Genomic DNA, 17,936 nt, shown 5'->3' with positions numbered 1-17,936 from the left:
AAGATGTCTCTGCAACAGTCTGTGCCTCCATGGGTGTGCACACACCCAAACTTGCCTTCACATGGCGTTTAATCCGCTGTGGAAACTACGGGGGTGATGAAGCAAAGCTTCGCATATTTTGCGGCTTGCCGAAATCAAGAACCTCATTTATGTGTAATAAGGTAACCCGTGTATGTTTTACTAACGTTTATATTAAGTTTGAGTAAAGTTTGAGACGCTTGCCTATGTGTATTTCTAATGAAATTAATCCATGTCCTCTAAAAATGGCCGCCGCTTGTATTTTAGTTACTGCGCATGCGTCAGCCACACTCACGTGTCCTGACGCGTCTGCAGAAGTGGAGGGAAAGTTATGCGCATGCGTAATTCATAGCTGTGCTTATCATGTGGTACTGCTCGTGCCACTGCTCTTGTATTTCGTCTAAATGTAGCTAACATTTAAATTGCATAAGTTTATTTCTTGATGATGAGTTAAAAGTACAAACCCTGCGATGTGTTTTCATAATGACATTATTATGTATTAATTTGTTTTCGCTTACTTTTCATGTACCGCGGGCAATGGGGGTCTGAGTGAGAGGAGAGCCATATTGGAGGTCCCTTCTGCGCCTGTGCGACATTCGGCAGCACGAGGGACCTTGGCTGATGGAACATAGCCAGCTGGCAGTGATGGGCGAGATGCTCCTGAGAAAGTCACCTCTGCCCTGCGAGAACAGCGAATGTGGCTTCTTATATGTTACATTGTAATAGATGTGCTACTGTTAGCTCATGGGAACCCAAACATGCTAGGCGGTCCCAAAATATGTAAATGAAGGCTTAAAATCGCATATTGTGATTGGTGTGTTACCCAAATCCTACCTTAGGACCAATCGAAATTGAGGGATTCTGACACTTTGCAACATTGGGGGGTGGTACACTGTCCCAAAACTGTATATCTACCCTGGGTTCACCTAGTGAACCGTCCGACTTGTCTGGTTTAGCTGACCTGTCACTGACCCAACGCACTCAATAGGTGACTGAAAATACAGAGAGCTGCGGAGCACTCTGTCCGAATTTGACCATAGACTAAGGTTTTACTGAACCTTAAAGTGCTGGCAAGGCACTTAGCTGGGAGTTCGCTGACCCAATCGGGGTCTTGATCGATATCTGCAGAGCGGGTGGAGCGCAGGCGTTGCTTCCTAACTGTGGGTTCCGGTCCTGTCCTGAAGAGGGTCCTGTCCTGAGGGTTTGCTGTCCTGTCCTGAGGTCCTGTCCTGACTCTTATTCCGAGGGTATCCTGTCCTGTCCTGGGTGTCCATTCTGCACCTGCTGTCCTTTGAGGGGTATCCTTCCTTGAGGGTTTCCTGACTTTAACTGACCCGTGGCCAGGGTTTGGTTTCCACACCTTTCTAGGTAAATACTGCTCCGAAATCTCTTGAAATTCTTGCACCTTCTGAATTTCTAACTTTTGCTTCAATAAAGTTCAACATTGCAAATGTGATATTTTCCATGCCTTTCCGCAACTATTGAAAGTCATTTAAAATTTTGCAAAGTTATTTCTATGTCTTCTCATTTGTTAGAAATTATATTTTGCATAGCAGTGTGTCATTTCCTGATATGGTCTAGAACTTCGTTGCCTAGGTTGTTCAAAGGCCCTTTCACCTTAAGTGAAGCGTGTTATTCATTATAAGTTCTTCTATAATCACACACATTTAGTCTATCACTGTTTTAGATAATACTGACTTGCATAAGTATCTTTTCTCGTTACATTTTATTAGTACTTTGATGATTACTCTGCCATTATTTCTTTATGCATATGTGATTTACATTTTCTTGGTTATTGATTGCCTTATTTTACTGTATCTCATGCAAGAAAACATTGAACTTTAGATAAACATTTTAAAACTTCCAGTTGTCCGTGGTCATTTACACAGTATTTTGAATGTTATTGGTTGGGTTTGTATTTTGCTGCCTTTCTTTTACAGCTAGCTCCCTGATTCATTGTGGTCATTAGGCACCTGCATCGGTGGATGGTAAGTCGGGTGCACTGAGAATTGGTAGCAGGGAACACACACACACCAAATTGGTAGAGCTCGTGAAGTCACCTGATCGATGTATATGGTGATTTGAAAAGTATATGGGCCCTGAAGCCGGAAACGGCGAAAACTATTGGTCGGGTGGCCTCGCGCGCTCTATCAGTTTTTCTGGTAGATCAGAGGATGGTTAGGGACTAGTTGAGAGTAAGGCAGGGACTAGTTAGGCTAGTTAAGTCGGAAGCTGCTATTATATTAATGCTGCTACAAGAGCGGCTGTTCTGAGGGAACTGATCACTCTCTTGTGAATACGCTGCTGAAATTTATGAATTACTGTATTGTCATTATTCTTGTTCTTATATTGTTATATGTACTAATCAATGCATTTGTAAATCGACTTGTTAAGTGTTGTCCGAACTCCCCGGGGAATTGAAAGGGCAAGTGGTGAATAGAATCCATTGTCCTGAGGTCACAGGTTCGAGGAAAGTTAGGTGCAGGTTAGGATAACCGGGAAGCACTAACTAGGGTTTTCTGAATACATGTGTGAATAAATGACAGTAACGGGGTTCATTGGCAAAATTCCCATAGTGGCGTAACCTAGTAAGGGTCACATCGGAAGAGTAGCAGGTTCCTCGGAGCTAGCGTGAAAGCAGAGGGGTCCGCTGAGAAACCTTAAACTCGGAACATATCCCGGAAAGAAGTGGATGAGTTTAGGGGAATAACAGGTTCACCGATGCTAGAGTGAAGGGTAGGCGGAAGAGATCTGCCCGCAGCAAGTGAAAAGTAAATGGAAGTAGTTTACTTGCAGTAATAGAATTCTATCTCTGTCTAGACACTTGAGCACTGTGGCGAATGTGTATTTGTTGTAAAATAACCAAGCACTGAGCACTTTAAAAGTAAGAAAGTTTCCGTTACCTTGTGAAGGGAGGGAGTCAGTCGAGAAGCGCCTCTGACGTCACTCTGTGCCGCGCTGGGATTGGTAGAAACAGCGGGCGGGTAGCGGAGCTGAAATTGTAAAGGAGGGGTGAGCGCCGGAGCGTGGGAACTGTCTCACGAAGGGGCCGCGCACCCATTGGCAGAGCTTATTTTGTGTCGCGCACCCATTGGTTGCACGAATTTTCTGAAGCGCATTCTGATTAGGAGGTAGTTTGTAAACAAAGTTAGCGCAGAAGTCGTATGTGGCACTCGCGGACTACAGAGACGCGACCTGATCCAAGGCATCTAGGGTTTGAAAGGGATCAGTGGAAGGCTAACAGATACGATATTATGTACGGAACCAAGAGAAAAATGTCCCTTGTAAATAAGGTGAAAAATTATTTTAAAACGGACAAACCCATTAAATCAAGGGAAGGTGTTCTTGTCCCAGCACCCAATACTCCTGCCTCATTCATGATGTTTGACCGAGGGTACAATACCTGTGTGTGGCTGGAGAATTGGGTGAAGTACACAAAAGATGACGGAGTATTGGCTTTTCCGTTAGATGGTACTTTCAATGGTAGGATCTTATTTAATTTAAGAACCCGAATGAATGAACTGCATCCCAGACCGAGACTAACGCAGTATGAAGCATTAGAGGAATGGGAGATTGAGGCTTTTGAAAGAGAAAGACCCCGAATGGACAAGGGTTTGACCAAGTGGTACCCCAGGCTGAAACAGGAGTCCAGGGATAAAAGGATGAAACAGTGGAGGCAGAGCATGATTGTTGAGGGTCTGTTTCCCATGATGCCGGCATGTCATAACCCTGCAGCGGGGGGGAAAAGTACTGAAAAATGTAAGCATTGGGGGGCCCTAGGGGATTCAGATGATGAACTAATAGATGACATCTGTACCAGCAGTCCGCCACCTTACAATGAGGGAACCCGACCTTCCAGTGTAGGAGATGTTCCCCGACGCCCCTTCCAAAAGGAAGAAGACAGGTCCCTGGGACTGGGAGGGGGTGGTCAAGTATTACCCTATCCTGAGAAACCCGAACTGGCGGAAACAAGGGATATATATCCCAAAGTGCCCGCAAGTCAGGAAGAAAAATATTCACGTACAAAAACTTTTTTCCCCAGACCCTTGTATGAAAGCGAAGAGAAACCATCGAATTCAGGACTGCCTTTTGTTCAACCTCCATATGGGGAAGAGCGCAGGTCCTTTAATACTGGAACTTTATTCCCGAAGCCAAATTATGGTGGAGGACCAAGTGAAACGCATCCTACTGCCCCGAGTTTTACTCCTCCGCCTACTGCCCCGAGTTTTACTCCTCCATTGACCCCACAGATATTACATGACACAACTCTAAGAAGGGTACTAGTGGAAAAGGAGCAAGAGGCTCTAGCTAGACAAAGAACAGAAATAATTCAGAAAATTTCTCAGATAAATACCAGTCCTGAGGCATTGACTATTCCAGTAACTATTGGACCGGTGGTCCCGTTATACGGAAATGGTCAGGGAAATCCGATTACTCCAGTCATGACCCCAGTCATAGCAACCCCGAGACAGGAACCAATCATCATAGATGATCAGTCCAGTGAGTGCGAGTCTGAAGTTGCATTCTTGGAATTGCCAAACAAACAGACCGCAAAGGGAACACAGCTGAGGTATAACCCTTTTAATGCAAAGGAAATTAAATTAGAGACAGCAACAGGTACTAGGAATGTCTCTCTGGTAACTCCGGATGAAATTGAGAGTTGGAGTCGTGAATTAGAAAAGCAGACTCCGCAAACAAAGCCTTTAGACCTCTACAAGCTGAGGGTTGAAATAGAAGAATTAATGGCAGGAAATGTGGGGTTGAATCGATTGAATACCTACTCTGAGGAAGAATTGTCGTTCATATGTAAAAGCTTTACAAGGAACACCAGAGTGCTCCACGAAAAACTGACCGAAACAGCAATTAGTATGGGGGTAGATATCTCAAAATCCAAGCCCTTACAGAAACCATACAGAGCAGACTTCTCAGACAAGGATATAGAACATCTGAATGTGGCCGGAAAGAAGCTACAGATTAAAGAATTAATGGGGGTACTGCAGAAATGGGGAGATGTGGAAAAATGGAGAAGCAGGTGGGCGAAAAAGAGGGAAGAGGTTCGCTCCCGACAAGTGACTCCCGAGTTTGCTTTAAGAGAGGTAGAAAAACCTGAGCAGTTATGCCCCATGCGCGAAGTTCCAGGAGGGAAATATGTGCATGTCCCCTGGTCTAGGCAGGATATTGTGTCCTTCACGAACGATTTTCCAAAATTAAGAGAGAAACCAGTTGACTGGTACCGGCAAGTGGAGAGGTTCGTGAAGGTACAGAAATGTCTGTGGAAAGACCTGGATGGGTTTTTCGACATTGTGGTTCCAGTAGATTTATGGACCCAGTGTAAAATAAACATAAATTGGCCCAGTGAAGAGTATCCCAGAGACAAGGACACAGGGGAGCCATCAAAGGAAGTCATGCGAAAATATGAGCAGGTAATTCAGCACTTGAAAGAAAAGGTGCCCGCCAAGGAAACTGATTGGACAAAAATAGATAGAACAACACAGGAAAGGGACGAAACAGTGCACTCCTTCTATGAGAGGTTATTGCAGGTATTTAAAACATACAGTGGTATTGACAACATCGACCTGAAGGATATGACACACTTTATTTACAGGTTTGTAAATGGTTTAAGACCTGAAATTTGTCAGTGGATAAAAGACAATAAAATCTGTTGGCATACTAAGAAAATGGATGAGGTCCTGCGGTACGCTAAGTACTGCGAGGACGAGATGGCAGAAAAGAAAAAGGCCCTTAAGGAGAAGGTTATGTGGGCTCAGGTGAAGCTCGCAGAACAGCAGGAAAAACAATTGAGTAACATGGTTAAAAATGCTGAGAACAAAAGTCCTGGGGGAGGGGGTGGAGGAAAGCCCCGGCCCAAATTTAGCAGGGAAGAGGCTATGAAAAAATTTCCCTGCCATCAGTGCGGCGAAATTGGACACTGGCGAAACGAGTGTCCCCAATTAGTCGATGTTAATGAGACAACTCCTGATTTAATTCCACAGACGCAGAAAGAAAGACCAAGAAAGACTCAACCCCAGGTAAAAACAGTTCAGGTGCCTCGAGCACCCAAACAGGTATACAGGGGAAGACAGGCAGAAAATGAAGAGATAGAGGTTTGGGAAAGCGGGGAGAACAGAAATACAGCAACTTCGCAGTATCTGCTGAATGATACCTTCCTTTGTAATGATCAGGACTGACGGGGCCTGAGAGGGGAGGACGAGGAGTGCGTACTTGGCGCTTCCTTGCCGGTAGACCAGTCTGGACCATATATTGAAGGAAAGGTTGACGGAAATGATGTCACCTTTCTGTTGGACACTGGCGCTACCCGTTCTACTGTAAGAACAGTAGACGTTCCAAACCTGCCCCTCTCGGGAGAAAACATCCAAGTAGTAGGTGTATCTAATCAATTGATTAGTACTCCTGTTACCGAACCAATGGAGATTTCAATTGGAAATTTTAAACAGATGCATAGATTTGTAGTCTGTGACACCAGTCCAGTAAATTTACTGGGACGTGATTTGCTGTGTAAAATGAACTGTACCATCTTTTGCACACCAAAGGGTGTCGAAATACAGACCCCAGATGAAGACGGCATTTATAAATTATTGTTGCTTAGACCTGACTCAGAACTTAAAAGATTGACCCTGCAGGACTTGCCCCAAGAACTACAGGAAGCCGTAAAACCAGAAGTGTGGGATTTCACTGGAAAAGATGTGGGTTTGATGAAAGATGTGGACCCCATACAAATAGCCATCAAAGACAATGCAGTATATCCTAACACTAGGCCCTACCGAATGAATGCTGAAGTGAAAGCAGGTGTCACTCTGGAGATACAAAAATTATTGGAAGGAAACATCATACAAGAAGTGATGAGCAGCCCATGCAACTCACCGATTATGGGCATCAAAAAGCCTAGTGGCAAGTATAGGGTAGTGCAGGACCTGAGAAAGGTTAACAAGATTGTAGTTCCTTGCTGCCCTATTGTCCCGAACCCTGCAGTAATTCTGTACCAGATTCCTTGGGATGCTGAGTGGTTCACTGTGATTGATTTGTGTCATGCATTCTTTTCGATACCCCTGCACCCCGACAGCAAATTTCTTTTCTCATTTGCCTTCGAGGGTCACGTGTATTGTTGGAACCGGGTCCCTCAAGGGTATACAGAGAGCCCCTCTATCTTTAATCAGATCTTGAAGAAATGTCTAGAGACTTTGACATTACCTGGGAACTCTGTATTAGTGCAGTACATAGACGACCTTCTATTGGCGTCTAAAAGTCACAGGGACTGTGTAGTTGACACCATTGCTCTCCTAAATCACCTGTGTGAGAAAGGGCATAAAGTGTCCCCTGACAAACTACAGTTCTGTGCGAAATCAGTGAAATATCTGGGACACCAGATAGAAAAGGGTGTCAGAAAAGTCACTTCAGAAAGAGTGAGAATAATTCAAAAGATGCAGTTGCCCCGTACTCAAAAGGAAGTCAGAATGTTCCTGGGTGTTTTAGGGTACTGCAGGCAGTGGATTCTGGGATTTGCAGCCTTAGCCAGGCCCTTGATAAAAATGACCACGAGAGGAATGCCAGATGTTGTACAGTGGGATGATGAAAGTCTAATGGCTTTCACAAGACTGAAAAACTGTCTGTGTACAGCCCCTGCATTGGGAATGCCAGATTATTCAAAAGAGTTTGCCCTTTTCTGTGACACTCGCGATAATTGCGCATTGTCAGTCCTGACTCAAGAACATGGCACAACCAGGAGGCCTGTGGCCTATTTCTCTGCCACACTGGACCCAGTAGCTGCTGGGTTACCAGGTTGTCTAAAAGCAGTAGCTGCTACCTGTGCAAGTTTAGAACAGAGTGAGTCCATTGTCATGGGACATCCTGTGACTGTTTATGTTTCACATGGAGTGGTAATTCTATTGACCAGAACTAAAACACAGTATCTCACCCCTAGTCGGCTGACTAAATACGAGAGGATTCTTGTGGGCGCAGCAAATGTAAACATTGTTAGGTGCGGTATTCTGAACCCTGCCACCTTACTTCCTGACCCCTCAGAAATGGAAGGTAGGGATGATGATGAACATGATTGTATTGATCTGACAGAGTTCAGTACCAAGCCACGCCCAGACATAAAAGAAGTACCATTGCCGGAGCATGATAAAGAACTATTTGTGGATGGTTCCTGTCTAAGACATGAATTAGGAGGCTTGAGTGCTGCTTATGCAGTAGTGTCTTTCGAAAAGATTGAACAAGCAGGTTATCTATATAACATCAAGTCTGCACAAGTAGCCGAATTGATAGCCATGATAATGGCTTGCAAAATTGGGAAGGACTTACGCATAACAGTGTATACTGACAGTCAGTACTGTTATGGCGTTGTGCATGACTTTGGCCAATTATGGATGCAGAGGGAATTCATGACTTCCTCAGGTACTCCCATTCGGAATGTAAAGGTTGTTCATGACCTTTTAGAGGCCATCCAGTTGCCCAAAGAACTGGCAGTGGTAAAATGTGCTGCTCATCAAAGGAGCATGGACAGAGTATCACTGGGAAACGATTATGCTGATCGAGTGGCTCAATGGTGTGCCAAAGATCGATATATTATAAATCCAAAACGAGGGGGGCCAGGAACCAGCTGCCAGCTTCAGGTGTTTGAGGAAGTGCCTACATGGGATGAGGTGAGAGAGTGGCAGGAGTCGGCTCCTTGGCAAGAAAGAGAGAAATGGAAAGAGGATGGATGTAGACCGAGACGTGTGGATGGTGTCATCATAGGTCCAACTGGTATGCCTGTGTTACCCCGACACTTGCTTGGCACAATGGCAAGATTAATACATGAAGGATCACACATTGGTAGGGATGCCATGATTCTGGTATTTCAACAGACTTGGTACAGCAAGAAATTCAGGAAGGTAGCAGAGTCCCTCTGCCAGAGGTGCCTGTCATGTCAACAGATGAACCCAGGCAAGAGGACCGTGGTTGAACTGAGCAAGATTGGGAGGTCAGGGGGCCCCTTTATAAAAATACAGGTTGATTTCATCACCATGCCCCGTTGTGAAGGGAAACGATATGTCCTTGTCATTGTTTGTGTATTTTCAAAATGGGTAGAAGCTTACCCTACTCCCAAGAGTGACGCACTGACAGTAGCAAAGTGTTTACTAAGAGAGCTGATACCTAGGTTCGGAATACCATACATTATTGAATCAGACCAAGGTGGACATTTCCACAATGAAATAATGGCTGAACTGTGTAAGGCCTTTGGGATAAGGCAGAAACTCCATTGTGCATACCACCCAGAGGCTTCTGGAATAGTGGAACAAGTAAATGGAACTATCAAAAACAGACTAGCAAAGCTGACAGATGCTACTGGCATGAACTGGGTGAAGGCCCTGCCCCTGGTCCTGATGGGACTGAGAAGTGTTCCAGACCGCAAGACAGGCCTAAGTCCCCATGAAATCATTATGGGAAGAGTGATGAGACAAGCATGGGTGCCAGGAAGCAAACTGTTGAGTATTACTGATGATTTGGTGCTTGAATACTGCAGAAGATTGGGTGACCAAGTGCGTTCTATCTCTCGCCAGATTGGAGACGACGGCATCCTTAATCCAACGACTCCTCTCCACAACTTGGTTCCAGGAGACTGGGTTAAAATAAAGAAGCACACTCGATCAAGCTGTCTGGCACCCAGGTGGGGAAAGAAGCGCCAAGTAATCCTGGTGACAACCACTGCAGTGAAAGTCGCAGGTGTTCCCCAGTGGATCCACGCCGGACACACCCAGAAGGTATTGCCAGACAAAGGATTTGAAGAACCAGGGCAACCAGCAGAGGACCCTGAAGAAGCCAGACCAGTAGCAACTGACAACGAGCAGCCCAGCACCAGTCAGGTTGCAGGAACAGCAGACGTTGGCCCAGGAGTAGTTGACTGCGAACTGCCAAGAAACCAGCCTGCTGAAGAAGTCCAGGAAACTGAGCCAGGAGTAGCTGAAGACGAGCTGCCAAGCATATGGCCAGAAGAATGGATACCGATGATTGATCTGACCGAAGATCCTATCAGAACAAGAGAACGACTTAGTGAAGGTAGAGAGTGGACTAGTCAGGAAAAGCAAGGCACAGGCGAAGAACCTCAGCCACTTGAGATCCAAATCAAAACTGAGGAAGGAGAAGGTCAGACAGGGACAGAGCACGTGATTGATACAGATCCAGTGAATAAGACTGAACAAATACCCGATACTGAACAGGTACCTGAGACTGAACAAATACCTGATATTGAACAAGTGCCGGATACAGAGCAAGTGTTCGATACTCCTCCATTAACTCCTGATGTGGATAAGGGACAGACGAGACATAGAGTAATAGTTCGAGCAGAAGAAAATCAAGAGATCGAAGTGCTTGAACAGGATCAGATAGAGTTAGAAAAACGGGTTCAGGAAACAGAAACAGAAACAGAGACAATTGAAAGCCAAAAACAAAATATTCCTGAACAAGGCCAGATTAGCAACCAGGCAGAAGAATTTGATGCTAGCCCTGGAACTAGTCAGATAAGGGAAGTAGGAGAAGAAAGTGGAGAAGAATTACCACAAGATAAAGAGAACAAGAGAAGAAGAAATGAAAGTGAAGTCCAAGTACCAACTAAGAGAATAAAGAAAAGAAACAACCTTGAGCCTAGGTTTGTAAAAAGACTAAGACTAAGAATAAAGACAGTGGAAGAAAAACGTGCAGAAGCAAGAAGAAGTGCTCGAATAGCAGAGCAGGAAGAAGACTCTTCCAAAAGAAGGAGTGAGCGAATAAAAAGACAAAACAAAAAGTACAAGTCTCCTGAATGGACACTGGTTTTGGAGGAGCTTGAAGATCTTGATATAACTGACGTGAGTGACGGAGAACCTGTCCCAGAGTACTCAGCTGAAGAGGAAGACGAGCCACCGTGAATTTGCACAAAGTAAGCTAATTGTGTAAAGCAACAAAGAGGGGTTCAAGAGACTCCTTCTGAGCTAAAATGTCTGATTCAACAGTGAATGGTAGACCTAGTTGCAGCCGTTTTAAGACGTGTTGCAAGGTGTGTATATGTAGTATAGTAGTACTGATAGTTATCTGGATAGGATTAACAATTTTCATTCCCTTTGCTGTAAGTAAAGATACTAACATTGTCCCTACTGAAGTTGTAAATACTGACAGTGAAGAGCTGACAACACAGAGTGTAGAAAGACATGAGAGAGCATTGAGACAAACTAAACGAGACTTAGAAGCATCAGATGAGAAAGGACTACATTATCATGGCATGAAGAACAGGACACATTTAAATGTTTTCGCAAACTTGTTAATACATTATGTAGAGACTATGGAAATTGAGGATTGCTATGTCTGCATGAAGCTACCTACTTCGGTGGCTGAAGGCGTGACATACCATCATCTGCCATTAACTTATGGAATTTCCTGTAGCATTTTAGCTAGTTTATTTTACAAAAGGGGACCGTTACAGTATTATTACTCTAACAATGACGTGATCTTTTCTGAACTACCTATACGTGGGAACTTGAATCCTGTACATACCAAAACTGACACCATAAGATATATGGGAGACTACTTTCTGACTATAGGGAACATTGACATAGCAGACGCACACAGAGATAACTTGACTTGTTCTTTGCGTGAGCAGGAAAAGATGTTCCTGAACATGGCAGAGAAAAGGAGAATTAAAATTCAGAAGAAGGCTAATGACGAAAGTCAGAAAAAGCCAAAATGGGCAGAAAACATGGAAGGCACCTCATCTGGTGGAGCGGGTCCTGCTCTGTTGCTGGATTTTGAAAAGAAAGGCAAGCTATGTCTTCACCGCGAGAAGACTAGCTATTATAATAATGTTTTCATTGGTTCCAGTGAATGCGAACATAATTACAAGGTAATTGGAGGTTGGGGTTTCAAAAATGGGTCAGAGCCTGTGTTTCCTGGAATTTATTATATTTGTGGGGACAAGGCTTATTTCAAATTGCCGGATCACTGGTATGGAAGCTGCTACTTTGGCATTGTCTTCCCGAAAATATACCATGTGAATGGGAAAGCTGGAAGCAATGAAGATACTAATGGCTTAGTGCGTAGTAAAAGAGAAAGTATAGGTGAAATTATGGGTAGTATTTTCAGTGCACTGATACCTGGAGTGGGAGTGGTTCTGAACACTCACAGAATTTGCAAATTGTCTACTATAGTAGATGTGCTGTCTACTGAAACAGCTCATGGATTCCTGCTGGTCAATACTGAAATGGTTGCGATCAGATCAATGGTTTTACAAAATCGACTTGCTCTTGACACCTTATTAGCGAAAGAGGGCGGAGTCTGCCGGATGTTGAAGGCGCAACATTGTTGCACTTATATTCCGGACAAAAGTGTACAGATCAAAAGATATGTGAGAAACATTACTAATTTGGCAAAGGAACTCAAACCACTCGAGGTTGATAGTGCCTGGAAGAGACTGGTAGATGGTCTCTCAAATGTAGGTCATTGGCTTGCTGGCATAGGTAAAAGCTTATTATTCAAAATTCTGATGCCTATTGGTATTATAGGTCTTATTATACTTTCCATTTTCTTATGCTGTAAATACCGCAAGCGCACCAGAAAGCACGAGGTTAATGCAAGAGGGGTGAAACGAAGTGTGGATGAGATTGAATTAGAGGAAGTGAATGATCAGATATACAAAAAGGTGAAGACTTCTCACCCTGCTAAAACTGAAAGAGAAAAGCTAGAACGGTTGCTGGAAGAAATAGAACTTTATAAAGTGTGAAAGAAAGTTGGCATCTGGTTCCATTATAATTTGTGATGATAGTAGATATCATCAAAGAGGGGATTGATGAAGCAAAGCTTCGCATATTTTGCGGCTTGCCGAAATCAAGAACCTCATTTATGTGTAATAAGGTAACCCGTGTATGTTTTACTAACGTTTATATTAAGTTTGAGTAAAGTTTGAGACGCTTGCCTATGTGTATTTCTAATGAAATTAATCCATGTCCTCTAAAAATGGCCGCCGCTTGTATTTTAGTTACTGCGCATGCGTCAGCCACACTCACGTGTCCTGACGCGTCTGCAGAAGTGGAGGGAAAGTTATGCGCATGCGTAATTCATAGCTGTGCTTATCATGTGGTACTGCTCGTGCCACTGCTCTTGTATTTCGTCTAAATGTAGCTAACATTTAAATTGCATAAGTTTATTTCTTGATGATGAGTTAAAAGTACAAACCCTGCGATGTGTTTTCATAATGACATTATTATGTATTAATTTGTTTTCGCTTACTTTTCATGTACCGCGGGCAATGGGGGTCTGAGTGAGAGGAGAGCCATATTGGAGGTCCCTTCTGCGCCTGTGCGACATTCGGCAGCACGAGGGACCTTGGCTGATGGAACATAGCCAGCTGGCAGTGATGGGCGAGATGCTCCTGAGAAAGTCACCTCTGCCCTGCGAGAACAGCGAATGTGGCTTCTTATATGTTACATTGTAATAGATGTGCTACTGTTAGCTCATGGGAACCCAAACATGCTAGGCGGTCCCAAAATATGTAAATGAAGGCTTAAAATCGCATATTGTGATTGGTGTGTTACCCAAATCCTACCTTAGGACCAATCGAAATTGAGGGATTCTGACACTTTGCAACATTGGGGGGTGGTACACTGTCCCAAAACTGTATATCTACCCTGGGTTCACCTAGTGAACCGTCCGACTTGTCTGGTTTAGCTGACCTGTCACTGACCCAACGCACTCAATAGGTGACTGAAAATACAGAGAGCTGCGGAGCACTCTGTCCGAATTTGACCATAGACTAAGGTTTTACTGAACCTTAAAGTGCTGGCAAGGCACTTAGCTGGGAGTTCGCTGACCCAATCGGGGTCTTGATCGATATCTGCAGAGCGGGTGGAGCGCAGGCGTTGCTTCCTAACTGTGGGTTCCGGTCCTGTCCTGAAGAGGGTCCTGTCCTGAGGGTTTGCTGTCCTGTCCTGAGGTCCTGTCCTGACTCTTATTCCGAGGGTATCCTGTCCTGTCCTGGGTGTCCATTCTGCACCTGCTGTCCTTTGAGGGGTATCCTTCCTTGAGGGTTTCCTGACTTTAACTGACCCGTGGCCAGGGTTTGGTTTCCACACCTTTCTAGGTAAATACTGCTCCGAAATCTCTTGAAATTCTTGCACCTTCTGAATTTCTAACTTTTGCTTCAATAAAGTTCAACATTGCAAATGTGATATTTTCCATGCCTTTCCGCAACTATTGAAAGTCATTTAAAATTTTGCAAAGTTATTTCTATGTCTTCTCATTTGTTAGAAATTATATTTTGCATAGCAGTGTGTCATTTCCTGATATGGTCTAGAACTTCGTTGCCTAGGTTGTTCAAAGGCCCTTTCACCTTAAGTGAAGCGTGTTATTCATTATAAGTTCTTCTATAATCACACACATTTAGTCTATCACTGTTTTAGATAATACTGACTTGCATAAGTATCTTTTCTCGTTACATTTTATTAGTACTTTGATGATTACTCTGCCATTATTTCTTTATGCATATGTGATTTACATTTTCTTGGTTATTGATTGCCTTATTTTACTGTATCTCATGCAAGAAAACATTGAACTTTAGATAAACATTTTAAAACTTCCAGTTGTCCGTGGTCATTTACACAGTATTTTGAATGTTATTGGTTGGGTTTGTATTTTGCTGCCTTTCTTTTACAGCTAGCTCCCTGATTCATTGTGGTCATTAGGCACCTGCATCGGTGGATGGTAAGTCGGGTGCACTGAGAATTGGTAGCAGGGAACACACACACACCAAATTGGTAGAGCTCGTGAAGTCACCTGATCGATGTATATGGTGATTTGAAAAGTATATGGGCCCTGAAGCCGGAAACGGCGAAAACTATTGGTCGGGTGGCCTCGCGCGCTCTATCAGGGGCACCATCTGCGGAATCCTCCGGCACCGCATGGACAGGAGAGAGAAGGACAGGTGGAGTGGGTGCAGGTGTAGTGGATTCATCCACACTGGTTGGGGCATCGCCAAAAGTAGATTCAAAAACCTGGCTGCACACCGCAGCCAGTGCAGAAAAACTACCACCTGAACCCGGGGACACATTGGGGGTGGAGGTACAGGGCTCTGAGTCAGTTCTACTGGGTGTGTGGATGCGTGTGTGAGGTGTCTCCCCTCTTCCTGGGTGTGTGCCTACTTCCCCTTGAGAATGGGTGCGTGGAGCTTTGAGCTTCTTATGCTGTGTGTGTGCGCTGGGTGTGTCTGACCTGTGGCGTGTGCGAGTATGCTGTGAAGGTATGTGAGAGGCAGAGGTGGATGGGTCTGAAGGATGGGGGGGGACAGATGCTGCTGGGTGTACAGAGCTGCCGTCAGTGTTGACTCCATGGCAGCCACACTCCGACGTAGATCAGACATGGCCGATGACATGCCCTCCATGAACGACACCACCTGTGTAAGCAGTTGTGTATGTCCATGGAGGACAGTCAGCATTGATGTATGACCTACTGCAATCTGCCGGAGTAGGTCCACAGTCTCAGCACTGAGGGCAGCAGGGGACACAGGGGCAGGGGCTGCGGTGCCGGGAACAAAGGAGACACGGGGTCTAGCACGGACCCTAGGGACACTAACGACTGGGAGGGTGGAGATGGTACTGGAGGAGGGGAGGGCAGCCAAAGAAGAAGCTGTGACCATTGCTGCATATTCCCCCTCCTCCTGAGAGTCTGACTCGGAGTTGTCGGCATGGTAAGATGTGTCAGTCACATGTCGTCCGGCCTGCAGACTCTCCTCACCCTCCGTGCCACTGCCTCCCTCTGACTCCTCATAGCATGTGGCACTGTCGCTGGGTCCCTCTGCCTGGTCCGCGCCTGTGTCTCCTTCAGATTCAGATGCTGCTGCTGTGGGCAAGGAGAACAACAAAAACATATCAGTCACCTGTACACATCAGACATATAAGCTACAATACATTTTGCCTCATTTTTAAACATGGCATGCATCATGAGTCACATGACACAGAACTCTGCACAATGCAAAGTCTAGTTGTGGCCAATTGTGAGAGACACAATGCTCAATGTATAGTAGGATACAAGCAAGAGGCAAGGAAAACACTAGTATGAGAGACACAATGATGATCCACTGCCTGACAACAGGATAGCTGATTATGCATCCCAGCTCATTTTCCCACCCTGCCACCCAAACCCAGACCTGGACATGTTTGAATTGCTTACACCTTGTGCCACATGGGAAAAGTCCTGCCTGAACTGAAATGTGATGCCATCCTGGGACATGAATCAAGTGTAACATCACCTCACACTGGCATCACAGCTGTTGACACCCAAAGCCACATTGTGTGGCTGACCATCATTATTAGTTAGAAACAACAATCTAAGTATTTGGCGAATATGCACACACGCACTGCCCAGTGTGAGTATGCATGAGCCCAATTATTGCACATGTACATTGTGCACCTGTATCCAAAACATGACAAATCGAAAGAGTACCATGGACAAAGGCCACTGAGACTGACTCATGCAGAAAACACATGTTGACACTCAGGATCCGTGCCAAAGTATTAAGAATGGCATACACAGTACACATGTGGTGCTACATGTAATGTACCAACAGGTGTCACAGACCCACCTCCAACATGATGATGTGCAAAGGAAGATGCATACTGAGACATTGCACCATAGGAGTACATGTGAAAAACAAACATCAGCCAAAGCGCAGGGCAAATGTGTAGTACGGCTAAAAGTTTAAAGAAGCAGCTGCAGAAACTGGGACATTCTAATGCCAATGCATGGAGTGCCTGTCTGACCACACCACTCAAACTATGGGAGTGTTACCATGCCTTGGAGCACTGCAGGGAGCATGTGACACACATGACAACAAACAGACATGTACCTACCCCCTGCTTGCTGCTGTCCCTCCTGCAACTGCCTATGGAGGTCTGGGAACACCACTTCCAGGACCCGGAGCATGTGGGGGGTGAGGTGGCGGGTGCCGCCATGCCAGCGTGGAGCTTCCAGATGCAGCTGGACTCTGGCGATGCGGCGGGTCCAGCACCGGATGTCCTGCCACCTCTTCTTGATGTTTCTGAGCCTCCTGCGAGGCTCCCCTCACTCCTGACAGCTCTGGCGATGTCCAGCCAGATTTCACCCTTCTCATAGGTAGATACCTGTCACAAATGTAAAGTAAAAGAGCGTCAGTACACCTGGTCCATGTTCAAAAGACACACATATGTGCACAAAATACTTGATGACAACAGGGCATCGTAGGCTCCACACATTTGCATCATTGTCCAGGAGTATGTGGCCTGTGAGCAAACACTGCTGCAGTACATGCCATTGAAAGGCTACAGATGACATGACGTGCGCTAAACACTCTTAGAGCATGGCACTCACAGAGCAATGTATGCTACATCTGGATGCACTGCAGCCCGTGACACGCTGTCACACACCCCACTACAAGAAATAACCCTCTTGACACAACACTGTACACCCTGGCATTCACTCCCAACAACATTGCATCTAAACACCATACATACACAGTGGCCATTATGTCACACACACAACAGGTGCACACTCCAAGGTATTGCACACATCACTCACCTGATCCCCTGGTCTCCCATACAGCTTGCTGTAGTTTGGCAGGAGGGCATCCAGCAGGGCCTTGTTCTCAGCATCAGTGAATGCAGGTGCCCTCTCCATGCTCAGCAAATCAGGGTCCAGAGGATTCAGAGACAGCAGCTGTGGTTACCACACCAATGTTGTGCAGGCAAGCGCCCTCCCACAGCCACATGCTGCCTTATATCTGTGCTGCAGAGGGTCTGTGAGTCCAAGGAGTAGTGTGTGATAGGCCACCATAGTTAGCATCCTATGTTCCATCCAATCACATCACACATAAGGCCATGACACACATATGCATGGTTTGAAAACTGAGCCTGAGCTGAACA

Source organism: Lissotriton helveticus, chromosome 6 (genome assembly GCF_964261635.1).
Source record: "Lissotriton helveticus chromosome 6, aLisHel1.1, whole genome shotgun sequence".
Classification (NCBI taxonomy): domain Eukaryota; kingdom Metazoa; phylum Chordata; class Amphibia; order Caudata; family Salamandridae; genus Lissotriton; species Lissotriton helveticus.
Note: the sequence above shows the minus strand (reverse complement) of the source record.